The sequence below is a fragment of the Carcharodon carcharias genome, chromosome 16, assembly GCF_017639515.1.
Source record: "Carcharodon carcharias isolate sCarCar2 chromosome 16, sCarCar2.pri, whole genome shotgun sequence".
NCBI lineage: Eukaryota > Metazoa > Chordata > Chondrichthyes > Lamniformes > Lamnidae > Carcharodon > Carcharodon carcharias.
Window position 1 is genome coordinate 98,497,987 of NC_054482.1, and position 16,467 is coordinate 98,514,453.

Consider the following 16,467-nt stretch of genomic DNA (forward strand, 5'->3'; position numbering starts at 1 on the left):
GGTCTTCATCTAAGTGACAGTCAGCCAGTAGGAGGCAGTGGTCAGAGATGAACACCAGCTTGATGTCGGTGGATCTGACTGCGAATGCTTGGAACACAAACAGGAAGTCTATCTGGAACAGATGGACCCGTCTGGCCGCGACCATGTGTATCTACGCTGCACTCTGTCTGCAGGGTTGCTGAAGACATTGTGCAGATTGGCATCCTTAACTGTTTCCATCAGGGATCTGGATGTAGCATCCAATCTGCTGTCGGCCCTGCCGGATCGTCCAGCCACATGGTGATGCAGTTGAAGTCACTGCCCAGAATGACCGGCCTGGAGGTCGCCCTTTTGTGCCAGGGCATACAAGTTAATTAACTGGAGTGGAGCATTCTTGTACATTACGTCTGCTACGAGGAGTGTACATAGACAATTGCTTCAGCTGCAAAATCCTCATGAAAGAAAGTCATGAATGGGAAGTGGCTCCAATTGGGCGGTCAGCCAGAGGTGAGTGAACCCTTTTTAAGTGAAATTAAAATTAGCATATGACATTACTATACATTATTGCGAAAACTCAAAGTAAACGCTGTTATAGTGAACTACAGACCTGATTATAAATTAAGATCAAATATTTTCTAACAAATATTGAACAATTTAGAATTAAGTGCCAAATCTGTGTGGTGGGAAAGCACAAGGAAGACTTGTGAAACTTGATCAGTTTGTTTTTCATTCGTTGACCTAATTAGAACCTGATCTGCACCCATGAATTAAACTTGCATCAGCTAGATCCAGATTGGATCGTGTTTTGATATGATTATCTTTAGCAACAGAGATTTCCATTAAGGAACTCTTTTGATGACTCAGGTAATTAAGACATTTAAGAAACTGAAACTTTCCCCTTCCTAGTGGTCAACAAGGGAAAAAATTGTCAGGAATTCCCATTCTTGATAACTGTCCATAGGCTCTTACTGGACAAGATTAGGAGGGGGTGGGGATTTTTTTTTACAGATAATCAATGTTTTGTTTTTCTGAAGTTATTTTATTATATTTGTTTTTTGTACATTCCATCTCTTCTTGCGCATTACTCTTTCCCTAACTCATTCTCTCTCAATTAGGCATGAGTCAGTTGAATGTTTCCATTAACTTTTATTTTTGCATAAAGTCAAGAGACCAGGCTATCATTACAGAAAGCAAACAAGCAGACAATTTCAAAATAAACATTCTTTTCAACAAACCAAAACATAAGTTTAAAAAAGCAAAATACTGTGGATGCTGGAAATCTGAAACAAAAACAGAAAATGTTGGAAAAGCTCAGCAGGTCTGACAGCATCTGTGGAGAGAAAGACAGAATTAGCATTTTGAGCATTTTAGAGCTCTGAAGGAGAATCATACGGACTCGAAACATTAACTCTGTCTTTCTCTCCACAGATGTTGTCAGACCTGCTGAGTTTTTCCAGCATTTTCTGTTTTTGTTTCAAAACATAAGTAACATGGTTTACACTTTAATCTATGGTTCCTGCATAGCTACAGGTTAGAAATACAATATTTTGTGCAAATGTATTAAAAGTTATTATTTTCAAAGATTAACATGAGAAAGATTAAATATAGCAAAGTTACCTAAAATCTTGAACAGCTATATAAACGGTGGTGCTATAATAGCAAGAACTAAAAACATAATAAATAAGAAAAATGTGGATTTTCCTTCTTCAACACATATCTCAAATAGCATATCCAAAAAAACCCTCCTTATCCAATAACCAAAGGCTTCTACTTCAGCACATACTAGCCTCCATTTTTCCATTCATTGATTTTAACAGGGCAACACAAGTTTGCAAGCGTAGAAGTGAAAACTCCATGTCTGATATAAAGAACTTTAATTCCGAACAAAAACAGAATTACCTGGAAAAACTCAGCAGGTCTGGCAGCATCGGCGGAGAAGAAAAGAGTTGACGTTTCGAGTCCTCATGACCTTTCGACAGAACTTGAGTTCGAGTCCAAGAAAGAGTTGAAATATAAGTTGGTTTAAGGTGTGTGTGTGTGGGGCGGAGAGATAGAGAGAGAGAGAGAGGTTGGGGTGGGGGGGGAGGGGGGGGGGTGGGGTGGGGGGGGGGGGTGCGGTGCGGGTTACTTGAAAAATTGGATAGTCCTTCCAGGGTTTTTCACTGTTACTTTAACCAATTTTATACCACTCTTCTTGTCTCTTCTCTCAAATGCATATCAATATAAGCTATTCAGCCATTCAGAACATGTCACAACACAAAAGAAAAAAGTAAGTTTTGACTGAACAGTTCTTCCTGTCACTCACAATTTAGAGTCAACACACGAAGAATGTCCTCTTGAGCAAGGTACTGGAGGAGAACTTGTGCTTTTGAAAATGTACTCTAGCACAAAGCCAGCACCTCCAGGAGAAGAGGAAGGGAAAGTTTTTTTTAAATCATAGTTATAAAAAGAAGCAAAATAAATCTCCACTGATCGTGGGATCATGAATGAAGCAGACAGTTCTTCTTAAACAATGATTAAAATTGCAAATATATACCCATATCTTACATCAAAATAAAAGAGGCCTTCATTAGTTTGTCTTATTTAATAGGGCACATGTGAAGTTGCTATCAGCAAAGCTAATCTTATGCTGGGAAATATCTCAAAGGTTGGTGCAGGTGAATTACATTTAACGAAATATAAATGAGGTGTTCAGAAATTTTACTGAGGGAGGTAATCGAAATAAAATGTAAAATGCTGACAGGAAATGTACAGAAAATATTTAAGAATGCTTAACTGGTGTGGGGTTCTGCTGACAAGGAACAGAAACCCAACACTATATATATTTTAAAACTTTATCTTTATTGATATTTCTTATTTTTGAACTGGACTTTTCTGCTAAACAAAGACAATTTTAAGATGTCTAGAAGTTATCCTCAACAGTCTCCAGAACAGAGGAATTCTTTTCTCAGTTTCGGGAATCTCACACCTCATTATGTCTAAGGAGCTACTGACAGACAACCTGGGACTGGTCAGACCAATTTCAAAAGGAGCTACAGGAAGGCCATTTGCATTTGATAATTCAATCTTGCTAGGGGAGTCTGTGGGTCTACAGGGACAATGGCTTCCCAAATGCCAGGCCCTCAACATAAATGGCACCCCTTACACCCCATCATGGCTGAAATATTATCAGTCCTGAGAGCAAAGCCAATTCCAAATATTGGATAAACATCCCTTTTTGAAGTCATTATGAAGAAAGAAGCTCACATGATCCAAGACTTTGGCCTTTTGAACAATTTAATATTACCTTTCTGAGCTACACACCCAGTTTGCTGTTTTACCATCCGACTGGCAAGCCACAAAGAAGCTGGCTCTGTCCAGACCACCTAACTTGACTCTGCTGGGGGATTTTGTACCATCAGCTACAGGACCGACTCAATCTCTGTGTGCCTACCTCATCTTGCGACATCAACAACATCTGAAAAGCGGATCTTACAACATCGGTTTCCGGCCAGCTGAACTCGAAACGCCTACCTGAAAGAATCCCTCATTGGACTCTGGCTTTGGGACTCTGGAACTCACAAGAACCGATATTCAGTTTCTCTGTGGTCCTTGTACTGTCAACCTCCTTTTCTCTATCCGCCCCTGTTACTGTGTGAATGCAGAGCAGTATGTTGCAGACACTCCTTTTGTGGATTTTGAATGTATGAAATAAACTAAACCTCTGAGTTAATCCTAACTTGACTTTGCTGTGGATTATTAGTAAAATTGGATCACTAAAAAAATCAAGGGGTTGGGCAGAATACGCCACCGCTTAATCTTTAAAACAAACTAATTCAAAACACCTTCTGTTTACGGACAGGTGATAAGAGTAAAATAGTGCTGTTTGAGCTGACCTCCATCTTGTCCATAACACTGATAAGATAAAGGAAGGAAAAATACAACTGTGAGATGGCTTTAAAACATGCTGTGCCTTATCCCAAAAGCACAGGGTGTATTGAAATGGAGTTTGAAATCTATTGTGAGTTCACAGGAGCGCAATGAGATTAGGGGAGATTTGTGGTCAAAATGAGGGTTTTGGGAACATAAAGATAGCATGAAATGGGACTCAAACTAAACAAATGCACTTTCTGTTCTTTCTAAGACTTGTAGACGAAACAGTAAATTACAAGTACTTTACTTCAAAATGCCCCACTCAAACAACTGGCATATTTCATGATTACATACTCTGTTTTAACCAAAATTATGTCACCATATTATTATCCAATGATGGCATTACATAGTTTTCAATCAAAGCAGCTCAGCATTTATGCTCTTAAGCAGTGTGTTCATAGTTAAAAGAGACAATAGCAATCCTGCTGCAAGTATGTGGACCCCAATTGTGGATAGATTTGGGCTTGGCGGTGATGCTCCCTGTCGTAAAATTGCTTGCTGGTATTTATTGTCAAGGCTCAGACATGGATAATATAAGATAATATTGAGTACTGGTATCAGTAAGGTATTGCTCTGTATTGGTATCGGTAAGACAATGCTGTGTACTGGTTTCGGTAAGGCACTGCTGTGTACTGGCATCGGTGAGGCACTGCTGTGTGCTGGTACCGGTAAGGCACTGCTGTGTACTGGTATCGGTAAGGCACTGCTGTGTACTGGTATTGGTGAGGCATTGCTGTGTACTGGTATCGGTGAGGCACTGCTGTGTACTGGTATCGGTGAGGCATTGCTGTGTACTGGTATCAGTGAGGCACTGCTGTGTACTGGTATCAGTGAGGCACTGCTGTGTACTGGTATCGGTAAGGCACTGCTGTGTACGGTTATGAGAAAGGCACTGCTGTGTACTGGTATCGGTGAGGCACTGCTGTGTACGGTTATGAGAAAGGCACTGCTGTGTACTGGTATCGGTGAGGCGTTGCTGTGTACTGGTTTCGGTAAGACACTGCTGTGTTCTGGTATCAATAAGGCACTGCTGTGTACTGGTACCGGTAAGGCACTGCTGTGTACTGGTATCGGTGAGGCACTGCTGTGTACGGTTATGAGAAAGGCACTGCTGTGTACTGGTATCGGTGAGGCATTGCTGTGTACTGGTATTGGTAAGGCACTGCTGTGTACTGGTATCGGTGAGGCATTGCTGTGTACTGGTATCGGTGAGGCATTGCTGTGTACTGGTATCGGTGAGGCACTGCTGTGTACTGGTATCGGTGAGGCACTGCTGTGTACGGTTATGAGAAAGGCACTGCTGTGTACTGGTATCGGTGAGGCATTGCTGTGTACTGGTATTGGTAAGGCACTGCTGTGTACTGGTATCGGTGAGGCATTGCTGTGTACTGGTATTGGTGAGGCATTGCTGTGTACTGGTTTCGGTAAGACACTGCTGTGTACTGGTATCGGTGAGGCATTGCTGTGTACTGGTATCGGTGAGGCATTGCTGTGTACTGATTTCGGTAAGACTCTGCTGTGTACTGGTATCGGTGAGGCATTGCTGTGTACTGGTATTGGTAAGGCACTGCTGTGTACTGGTATTGGTAAGGCACTGCTGTGTACTGGTATCGGTGAGGCACTGCTGTGTACTGGTATTGGTAAGGCACTGCTGTGTACTGGTATCGGTGAGGCACTGCTGTGTACTGGTATTGGTAAGGCACTGCTGTGTACTGGTATTGGTAAGGCACTGCTGTGTACTGGTATCGGTGAGGCATTGCTGTGTCCTGGTATCAGTGAGGCACTGCTGTGTACTGGTATCGGTAAGGCACTGCTGTGTACGGTTATGAGAAAGGCACTGCTGTGTACTGGTATCGGTGAGGCACTGCTGTGTACGGTTATGAGAAAGACACTGCTGTGTACTGGTATCGGTGAGGCACTGCTGTGTACTGGTATCGGTGAGGCACTGCTGTGTACGGTTATTGGAAAGGCACTGCTGTGTACGGTTATGGGAAAGGCACTGCTGTGTACTGTTAGCTGAGTTGACTTGATGGCTGGTGTGCAGATCAGGTTAATGGCAACAGCATGGGGTTCAATCCCTATTCTGGCTGAGGTATACATGGGGGTGGGGTGGGGGGAGGGTGGTGCCTGTGTCATTGTCCTGCCCCACAGCAAAGACATCACCAGAAATCTCCCATGGTTCAGTAAATATTCGCCAAGGATCTGCCTTTGGGCAAAGAACTCAAGAAGAAGTAGACTGTTGTATTGTCGGAAACACGGCAGCCAATTTGCACACTTCAAGGTTGATCAAACAGCAATGTGATAATGAGCAGATAACCTGTTTTTGATGTTGATTGTAAAGCTATGTTGTGCACTGGTGCCAGTAAGGTTCTGAACTTCACTTTTACATGAACGTTTACTGTTAACATTTACTGTTTGCTTTCCTATATGTTGATAGTTTGTCCTTGTCACCTTTGTTATTTTATTGCTTTGTGATGAGTTTTGGATACATGGCCCCTTATATGTCAATTGCTCATATATTAATTTGGTCACAATAAAGCCCCATTATTCCAGTGTACAAAACTGTTAGATTGTCGAGCCCACTGAAACAATGCTGGCAGCTGGAAGACCAGTGAACCCCAAGCTGATTGTGTTTTATTCATTCATGAAATGGGGGCATAGCTGGCTAGGCCAGCATTTGTTGCTCATCCCTAATTCCCCTCAACTGAGTGGCTTGCTAGGTCATTTCAAAGGGCATTTAAGAGTCAACCACATTGCTGTGTGGGTCTGGAGTCACATGTAGGCCAGACCAGGTAAGGATGGCAGATTTCCTTCCCTAAAGGATATTAGTGAACCAGATAATCACCAATGGTTTCATTGTCATCATTAGACTTTTAATTCCAGATTTTTTCTTTAGCGAATTCAAATTTCACCATCTCCCCTGATGGGATTCAAACCCAGGTCCCCAGAGCATTACCCAAGGTCTCTGGATTACTAGTCCAGCAACAATACAGCTCCGCCACCCCAATTCAATTATTGTCCTTTCGTTCTGACGGAAGAATTTAAGAAGCATCCTTTTGTTACAACTATAAGGTTTATAAGATTAAAAGCAAAATACTGCGGATGCTGGAAATCTGAAACAGAAACAAAAATAGCTGGAAAAACTCAGCAGGTCTGACAGCATCTGTGGAGAGGAATACAGAGTTAACGTTTCGAATCCGTATGACTCTTCATCAGAACTGAAGAGAAGTTAGTTCTCTTCAGTTCGACGAAGAGTCATACGGACTTGAAACGTTAACTCTGTCTTCCTCTCCACAGGTTTATAAGATTGTTACGTTTTGGAACTATGCCTTTAATTTAGGGTAAAACAAAGCGGGTCATGTGACCTGTTCTGAAACCTGCTTGACAACAGCTTGGGGTGGTTAAAGGTCAAAGGAAAGCTTAGATTGTTTTAATGAGAAGAAAGTTATTTACACTTCTCAGAAGTGCAGAATCACAGAATTGTGGAAGGAGGCCATTTGTGTCTGCACCAGCTCTCTGAATGAACAATTCCCTTAGTACCGTTCTCTCATCTTCTCCCCATAACCCTCCACATTCTCCCTTTTCAGATAATAAGATTGAAGACAATGGCAGCAGCCTGTGTGTTAACAATAGAGACTTAGTCTCCACATCCCAGAGAAGTGTTGACAATGCCAAAACAATTGTGTTTTAAACTCAGAGATAAAAAAAACTGCAGATGCTGGAAATCCAAAACAAAAACAGAACTACCTGGAAAAACTCAGCAGGTCTGGCAGCATCGGTGGAGAAGAAAAAAGTTAAGAGAAAAAGTTTCTTGTTGAGGCGTCGGATGAGACGAAGAATAAAATGAAACTGGGGGCACGCGCAGCTTTGAAAAAGGGTACGGCGGTGCTGCTGGAGGGAGAGGTCGAGTGTGTTCATATGGCGGCGCATAAAAGTTCTGTTGAAGGGTCATGAGGACTCGAAACGTCAACTCTTTTCTTCTCCGCCGATGCTGCCAGACCTGCTGAGTTTTTCCAGGTAATTCTGTTTTTGTTTTGTGTTTTAAACTGCCCATTTAGTTTCAAAATGAAAGAGAGTTGAGCACTCAAGGATAGCTAATTAGCATTTCTATCTAGATACAAGGACCATGTGATTCATGTTGCCATTGGGAAAGATGATGAGGAAGCCATTGTAAAGATCAAGTTACAAGCTTTTCTGGAATGTCACTGAGTATCACAGACAGTGCATTGGAGTCTTACTGGATCCAAGAACGAGGGAGCAACTAGTGTCTGTCTACTTCACCATGCAGGTATGCGGGTAGAAGCTCGCACTTTGGTTCAAAAGAGTTGCCTAGAGAGAGTCCCTAGGAAAAGAAAATTTGACTGTGAAAGAAAGTTCTAAGATTGCAAGTTACCAGATTTCGAAAAGAAGAAAAAACATTAAACCCTCTGGGGCTAATAACTCTGGATTGATTCTGTAAGGTATGTAAAGTACACCTGTGAAATGTATTACTTCATTTGGGCTGAGAATAAAAATAGGATATTACATTCTGTGGTTTAAAATATATGTTGCCTTTAGTTTGTAGTGTTTTAGTCATTTATTTACAGTAAATGTATTCAAATGTGAAATCATGATGTGTCATTCAGCTATTAACTGGAAGTTCAAATTTCTTATTTTTAAATTATCGGTCTCTCCGGGGATCATAACAAATACTTTTTGCAAATCGTGTAATCTGATTGGGGTGCAGTTAGGCATTGTCACTCCGCTCCTAGTTTTTTTACGTGAAATTTTTTTTTGCATCCTATCTCGCCCGACCTTCCAACTCAGGCTAGGCAGGATCTGGGCAGTGCAGCACATCCCCGGGGCCTAGAGTCAAAGGGCAGCTCTATTGGACACAAGGAGGCCTTGCCCCTTTTTTACGGCACTAGCTGAAGTAAACCAGGTAAGTTAAAGGTCCAGCCAGGTTTTAAGATCCTTGGCAGGGCAGGGAGGAGGTAATTGTTTAAGGTTAAAGGGTAGGGTTTGGGGGAAGGTCGGGTCGGGCCTCAGGTGGGGGGATGAGGAGGGTTGGATAAGGCCTTGGGGCTCGGTCTCAGGGTGTCGGGTTGTGCTGCACCTAGGGAGTGGGTGTCAGATCAGGTCGGGTCTTGGTGGGGGAAAGGGGGAGGCCGTGTCAGGTCTCTGGGGGTTGAGGGTTTAGGGGGTCAAGCTGGGCTACAGCAGTGGCAGGAGGGTGGGGGAGGGTGTGACGTCAAGCCTCGGGTGTGGGGCGGGGCAGGGTGGGTGTTGCATCGGGCCACAGCTCAGGGTTGGGGGCGGTGTCGGGTTGGGCCTCAGGGGCTGGGGGTTCAGGTCAGCCCTTTTGGGGGGGTTGTGTGGAGGGGTTGCGTCAGACCTTGGGTGGGGTGGGGGTGTTGGGTTGGGTCGGATCAGGCCACATTGGGGTGGGTGGGGTGAGAGTTGAGCCTGGCATGGGGAGGGAGGGGGCGAGTCTGGCCTGACACAGGGAGGGAGGCGGTGAAAGTTGGGCCTGGCACGGCGAGGGTGGGGGTGAGAGATGGGCATGGTTGTGGATGGGGGAAGGGGTGAGATTCAGGTCTAGCCAGGATGGGCAGGGGTGCTGGTTAGAATCGGGCCTGCTGGGTGGGAGGGGGGAAGATTTCCTGTGAGGGTGGGGGGAATCCAGTGGGTTGGGGAGTTCCCTTCGGGGTCCCGTGTGGGTGGTAGTCCTGGGGGTCAGGAAGAGACCCCTGGGGTATCAGGGGGCTTGGGGAATCCTTTTGGGGGGAGTTGACGGGTTGAATGGGGGTCGGGTTGTGGGGGAAATCCTGTGTGGGGGCTGGTGTGGGTCTGTAGAGTGACTACCCAGAAGTTAGAAGAGGTTTTACTTCTCCTAACATATTCTGGGCAACCACTGCTGTAACCCAGTCAGAACCATCCAAAGTTTGCGATTTAAATCACATTTTCAGATGGTTCCCAAAGCAGGGCAATTTCGCAGGGGAATTTTGCACTTCTGGACAATTGCTGTGCAAACCCTTACCTGTGAACTTCCAAGGTAGCGGGGGGGTGGGGAGAGGGTGTTCCCTAGCGCATCTTTGGGGTATCCCCCTCCCCAATAAAACACCCTGGACCTCGAAAGTTGCAGCCCATTATGTTTATGAATAAGCATTCTTTGTGACTCCTGTTTAAAACGGAACAATTAACATAATGCATGAAGATTTGAGAAGGGTTAGTCCAAAATTTAAATTTTGTCTTTGCACTCAGTTACACTTCACTGGACATGTCACATAGACAATGCCTGGTTGATGGCTTTTGAAGGAGTATTTGTGGTTCAGAGCTTTGTGGCCATGTTTTAATGAGATACCCAAAGTTATTTATACACTGTATAAGTAATCTGCGTCTATTCATATCCAGATTCAAATCTATAAATAAGCAAAGGCCACATTACTGATAATGTTGCTGATTCTGTCATCACATTCCTATACTTATACCAATCCATTTTCTGGTATTGCAAAGTTTTAAAATAGCAATATTAATAGTGTTTTATTACCTGGGCAATGCACAAATCCAAAAACACTGACTGAACAAGACAAAAAAGAGAATTGACAGCAGTTGATTGTACTGAAGGTGAGGCATTAGTTAAAATGATGTTACTAACTAAAGAAAGAACTTGCATTTATATAGCACCTTTCACAACCTCAGGATGTTGAAGATGCTTTACAGCCAATGAAGTACAATGAATTGTAACATATAGAGTAGTGTAATGTTGGAAACGTAGCAGACTGGTCCCAGAGCAAGCCTCATGATGCCTGCAGCTACAAAGTCCAGTTTCTTTTTATTTTCAATGCTAAGAACAACTGTAAGCTAGAGTTGAAACAATTTTAACATTTTGAGTTCTGCGCAACATTTTGAAACTTTGTAAAACTTAAAGAAACGTTTAACATTTATTAATTTCTAAGATACGTGTTTAACAATGAGATGGATGGATGACTTCCAGCCTTCCCTCCTTGATAACAACATAGATCAAAGAAGAGGTGATACAGACAGGCCTAAAATACACCCTGCTCCTTCACAGTCTCTGTGTCCAGACCAGCTCTTTGGTCTGTTTCTCTCGTTTGCTGCTAGTGGTGAATGTTTCAGTATGGCAGTGAGATGCCAGTCTGATGAGTTTAAGAGCTCACAATGGCAGTTCCACTAATGTCCATTTTGCATCTCCATGCAAGTCGCTGGAGAGTCTTCACCTTCTAACAATTTCTCATCACTTTCCAGTGTTTGACGTAGTTCATGTATGATGCTGAGTAGAACATGGACTGTTTTCTTCTTAGCTCAAGCTTATCTTCAACACTTTCTTTAATGTGAGGAAGATGTTGTAGTTCCTTACCCAGTGCATCCAGCTGATGTAAGGTTTCATGTCTATCAGGATGCGGTTGGATGTCTTTTGCTAATGCATCATACTCTTGACAATTTTTTCCGAATTCTTGTAAAATCTGCTTTTTACATTCTGAGATCTTGTCATGTGCAGCTGCAATGTTACTTTCTATGTCTTTTGATATTTTCTCATTGTTCAGCATTTCCCTCATACACAAACAATGTTTTTTCCATAGAAAATTCACATTGCTCCATTGTACCAAGCAGGCGCTAGTGTTGGCTATACCCCCTCCTCCTGCGATCCTAAATTGCACCACTTAATGAAGCTTTTCAGGGGTAGGTTAATGCACCGATCATCACCAGCACTATCTCCATCAGTTAGAAGCTGCTTATGTATCGTCTGGGATGTTGGTGAGCTAATCAATGTTGAGACATGGAAAGTATGACAAAGCTTCAAGAGTTAACCTCATTGTGGCACAAAGATAGGAAGGTGCTCATGATGATAGGCATGTCCGCGCATGAAACTTATGACTATGCTTGGTTGTACTCTGTTTATGTAACTTCCCTTCAAACTGATATTAATAAAAGTGAAATAAGAATGCTGTGGTATTTAAGACTCACACTTAATTCAGCATTGTTGATCTATTTTTTTATTACAATCAGCTTCCTCCTTTCCAAGATTGTCTAGCGTTGAAGGTTTTCTTTTGGGCAGTCTTCTCCTGTGATTCAGAGCTCAGTATCTGTCAGAAAAAAGTTTGAGGCAATTCGGACCTCTACATAGCAATATAAAGGCAATAATTTTAATATCTGCGGGACAGTGTGCTTACCTTGCAATCTTTAGCTTTATTTTAATGGCTCTCCATCCATGCACCTTAAGAACCATTCATTCTGTTCCAATTACTTTTCAACAAAGCTTGGATAATGGAGTGATTCATGGATTATTTTACCTTTTACAAGGATATTTTGTGCCATTTGGTGTCAGGATAATATACAGTTTCAGGTGCAATTTTTTGTCTAACCTCTACTTGCATCCACAAAGCAAACTCCAGGCCAGCAGGTATAATGCAGAAGAAACCGATGATAAATATAAGAATAGAATTGAAAGATAAAACAGAAACCAGCATTTACACCCATAACATCCCACAGAGCTTCAGAGCCAATTAGTCACTTTTGGAAAGTGGTCACTCTTGTTTTCTAGACAAAAGTAGGAGCTAATTTGAGTACAACAAGATGCCATAAACAGTAATGACATGAATGGCCAGTTAGTCTCTTTTGGCGGTGTTCAGCGAGAGAAGAATATTGGCAAACAGGCTAAGGAAACTACTAGGTCTTCCTTGAAAATGTGCCCATCGAATCTTGCAGCCACCTGGATGAGCAAATATAGCCATGGTTTAATTTCTCATGTGACAGAGCGAAACTCATACAGTTGCAGTATTGCATTGAAGTGACATTGAAGGATTGTACGAGTCATCGAGTGGAGTTTGAATGTATAACCTGACACAGAGTTGAGTATTGCCATCGAACCAAACTGACACTGAAGGAAAGAAAGGAGGTTAGGGAAACCAAGGCCAGGATTTTCCAGCCCAGTCATGGCAGGGCCCATCGCAGGAGATTTGGCCAGCCAGCCAAAAGTACATTGACTTTCGGCAGGATCAGACAATCCTGGCAGCGGGCAGGGCTGGAAAATCCCACCCCAAGAGGGAGTATAGAAAAAGACTGATAGTTAACATTCAGAGAAATAGAAAGAGCTTTTACAGGCATGTAGGAGCATGGGACATAGAAACATAGGACTTAGGAGCAGGAATCAGCCATTCAGCCCTTCGAGCCTGCTCTGCTATCCATTAAGATCATGGCTGGTCTGTTTGTGTCTCAACTCCACTTTGCCATCTTCTCCTCATAACCCTTGACTCCCTTGTCTATTAAAAATCTGTCTAACTCTGCCTTGAATAAATGCAAACACACAGCCTCCACTGCTTTCTGGGGAAGAGAATTTCACATACAACCTTTTGAGAGAAAAAATTTCTCCTCATCTCCATTTTAAACGCTAGACCTCTTATTCTTAAACTGTGCCTCCTGATTCTAGTCTCTCTCAAAAGTGGAAACCCTCCTAATATCTACCCTATTAAATCCCCTCAGGATCTTAGATGAAATATATAAAAGATAACCAAAGAAGACGTGTCTACTTCTTCTTTTTCATTGGAATAGAAAACGTAAGGGGAAAATCTAATAGTGGTTTTCAAAGCATGAAAGGCTTTGAGAGTGAGCAGTAAAAGATTGTTTCAAAACAAAAACAGAATTACCTGAAAAAACTCAGCAGGTCTGGCAGCATCGGCGGAGAAGAAAAGAGTTGATGTTTCGAGTCCTCATGACCCTTCGACAGAACTTGAGTTCGAGTACAAGAAAGAGTTGAAATATAAGCTGGTTTAAGGTGTGTGTGTGTGGCGGGGGGTGGGGGGTGGGGTTGGGTGGGGGAGAGAAGTGGAGGGGGCTGGTGTGGTTGTAGGGACAAACAAGAAGTGATAGAAGCAAATCATCAAAAGATGTCAACAACAATAGAACAAAAGAACACATAGGTGTTAAAGTTGGTGATATTATCTAAACGAATGTGCTAATTACGAATGGATGGTAAGGCACTCAAGGTATAGCTCTAGTGGGGGTGGGGAGAGCATAAAAGATTTTAAAATATTTAAAAATAATGGAAATAGGTGGGAAAAGAAAAATCTATATAATTTATTGGAAATAAAAGGAAGGGGGAAACAGAAAGGGGGTGGGGATGGGGGAGGGAGCTCAAGACCTAAAGTTGTTGAATTCAATATTCAGTCTGGAAGGCTGTAAAGTGCCTAGTCAGAAGATGAGGTGTTGTTCCTCCAGTTTGCGTTGGGCTTCACTGGAACAATGCAGCAAGCCAAGGACAGACATGTGGGCAAGAGAGCAGGGTGGAGTTTTAAAATGGCAAGCGACAGGGAGGTTTGGGTCATTCTTGCGGACAGACCGCAAAAAATTGTTTCAAGCTGGTTGTCTACATCGAAGAATCCAAGAACTTCCAGTTATTCCTACTCTTCACTAACCAGGTCAGTTTGTGTTCAAGAGGAAGTGAGCGGCTGAAGTGCTTCACAAACATTTCACATCAGCTTTTATTTTATAGATAATTGTAGATCCTTTAGGAAATCACAGAATAAAGGGAATAGAGTTGATAGACATGAAGAGGAATGAGGAGATACATATCAATGCGGAGAAATGTGTAGTATATTTTGGGAAAGTAGGACTATGAGAAAGTATAATGTAAATGGTAAGATACAGATAGATCTTAAAAAGGCAAATAGAATTCTTGCTTATAAACATAGGAACATTGAATATAAAAAGAAAGCAGTGTTGATTTTAGACAAAGTCACTGTTCAGCAATAGTTTGAACACCAAATCAAATTCTGGACACTCCTTTGAAGGAGGAATATTTAAGTCAAGGAAAGGTTACATTGAAGTTGGTTAGAAGGATACGCAAAGTAAGAGATTACAGTCGTGAAGAAAATCTTGGAAATGGATCTTTTTCATTGGAATAGAAAAAGTAAGGGGAAAATCTAATAGTGGTTTTCAAAGCATGAAAGGCTTTGAGAGTGAGCAGTAAAAGATTGTTTCAAGCTGGTTGGCTATCAGTCACAAGGTGGCATGGACTGAAAATTACTATTAGAAAAATGAAAGGGTAAATTAGAAGAAATTGTTTCACCCTGAGTATATTGGACTGCTTCTCCACATTATAGCTGTTGAAGCACAGTCCTTAGTATAATTAAAAACAGAATTGTAAGTATTTCAAAAGAAAGAAGTAAAAAGATACAAGAAAAAACCCAGGAATGGGGGATTAGACAAGTTATCTCCATTCTTGTAAATGGGCTGAATGGTCACCTGTGCTGGAAAATCCATAATTCTAGGGCTGAAGAAATGATGGACAGTAGTACCTCCTAGTGCATGGAAAAGCTTCATGATTGGTTTCCAAATGTAAACAGAACTACATCACAGTCTAACTACACTAAAACATTCACCAAACTTAATGGAGTGCTAAATGAATAAGGTATTATTAAATTACTTGAGAGTTAGAAACCAATTTTAGCATAATCGCTAAAAGTTCATTCAGACTACTGAAACCAGACTTTCAATCTTTCTGATAAATAGACCTCCAGTTAAACTAAAGGAGTGCCTCTGCCTTATTAAACAACAAGCGTTTTCTTATGCCAGGCTGAGCAGTGTGTAAGTGATGCCACAAGATCTTCCCCAGTGTTCAAGTCTTCGCCTGATTTTGGAAGTCTACAGTAGTAAGTCTTCTTGAAGTGAAAGGAGCAACAAGTAGTAAGGTTTGGTCGAGTATATTGTGAATACTCAGACATCAAAAATTATGGAACAAAAACAAAAAATGCTGGAAAAACTCAGCAGGTCTAGCAGCATCTGTGGAGAAAGAAACAGAGATAACAGACTTAAGAAGGGTCATACAGACTCAAAAAGTTAACTCTGTTTCTCTCTCCTCAGATGCTGCTAGGCCTGCTGAGTTTTTCCAGCATTTTCTGTTTTTGTTTCACATTTCCAGCATCCGCAGTATTTCGGATATCATAAATTGTGAGTAAGCATCATGCTTCCAGTTGTTGTGTACCTGTGCTATACTAAATGTCAATTCAGCAACACTGTGAATTTTAAAACCAGGTAATTCAATAGTGGCCTGACTGCAAATCAATCGTTAATGCACTGTCAGCAGTATAACTGCAGATATGTTCTGCCTAAGCCCGTTAGGCAGGCAGATCAATACACAAGTTATTTATATCTGTGATATTTGTGTGAATCTCCTTGGCTTCGAACAAAACTATCTTAGTTGGTTACCAGTGGTTTTTGAAACTTTCTGAAAACTAAATAATTCCGCTGAAATGGTATGGTCATTATGAAGGACAAACACTCACTGTAGTTCCAAAATAACTGACAAGAAATGTTGGAACCAAGCAGATGTCAGGAACTGTACCATACATTTAAATAAAGTGCCTGAATGTATGTGGAACAAACCATAGATAGAACAAACCAAGACAAACTTAGGTCCCCAGAATCCAGAAATCCTAAGTGAAGATTCTAAGTCCACAAAATAATTAGTTTTCTTTTATGTCTATCATCTGACTTCTGTAATCACTGATTTATTTAGTAATTTATTTTGGTTATTGCATTATGCAATAATAACACTGTTTTCCTTTGACCAGCTGA

At 41.9% G+C, this 16,467-nt stretch overlaps 1 pseudogene; it reads right to left on the reverse strand.

Moving 5' to 3' along the window:
• Window positions 1-11,064: 11,064 nt before the first annotated feature.
• On the reverse strand, window positions 11,065-12,121 carry LOC121288970 (annotated as a pseudogene).
• Window positions 12,122-16,467: the final 4,346 nt, after the last annotated feature.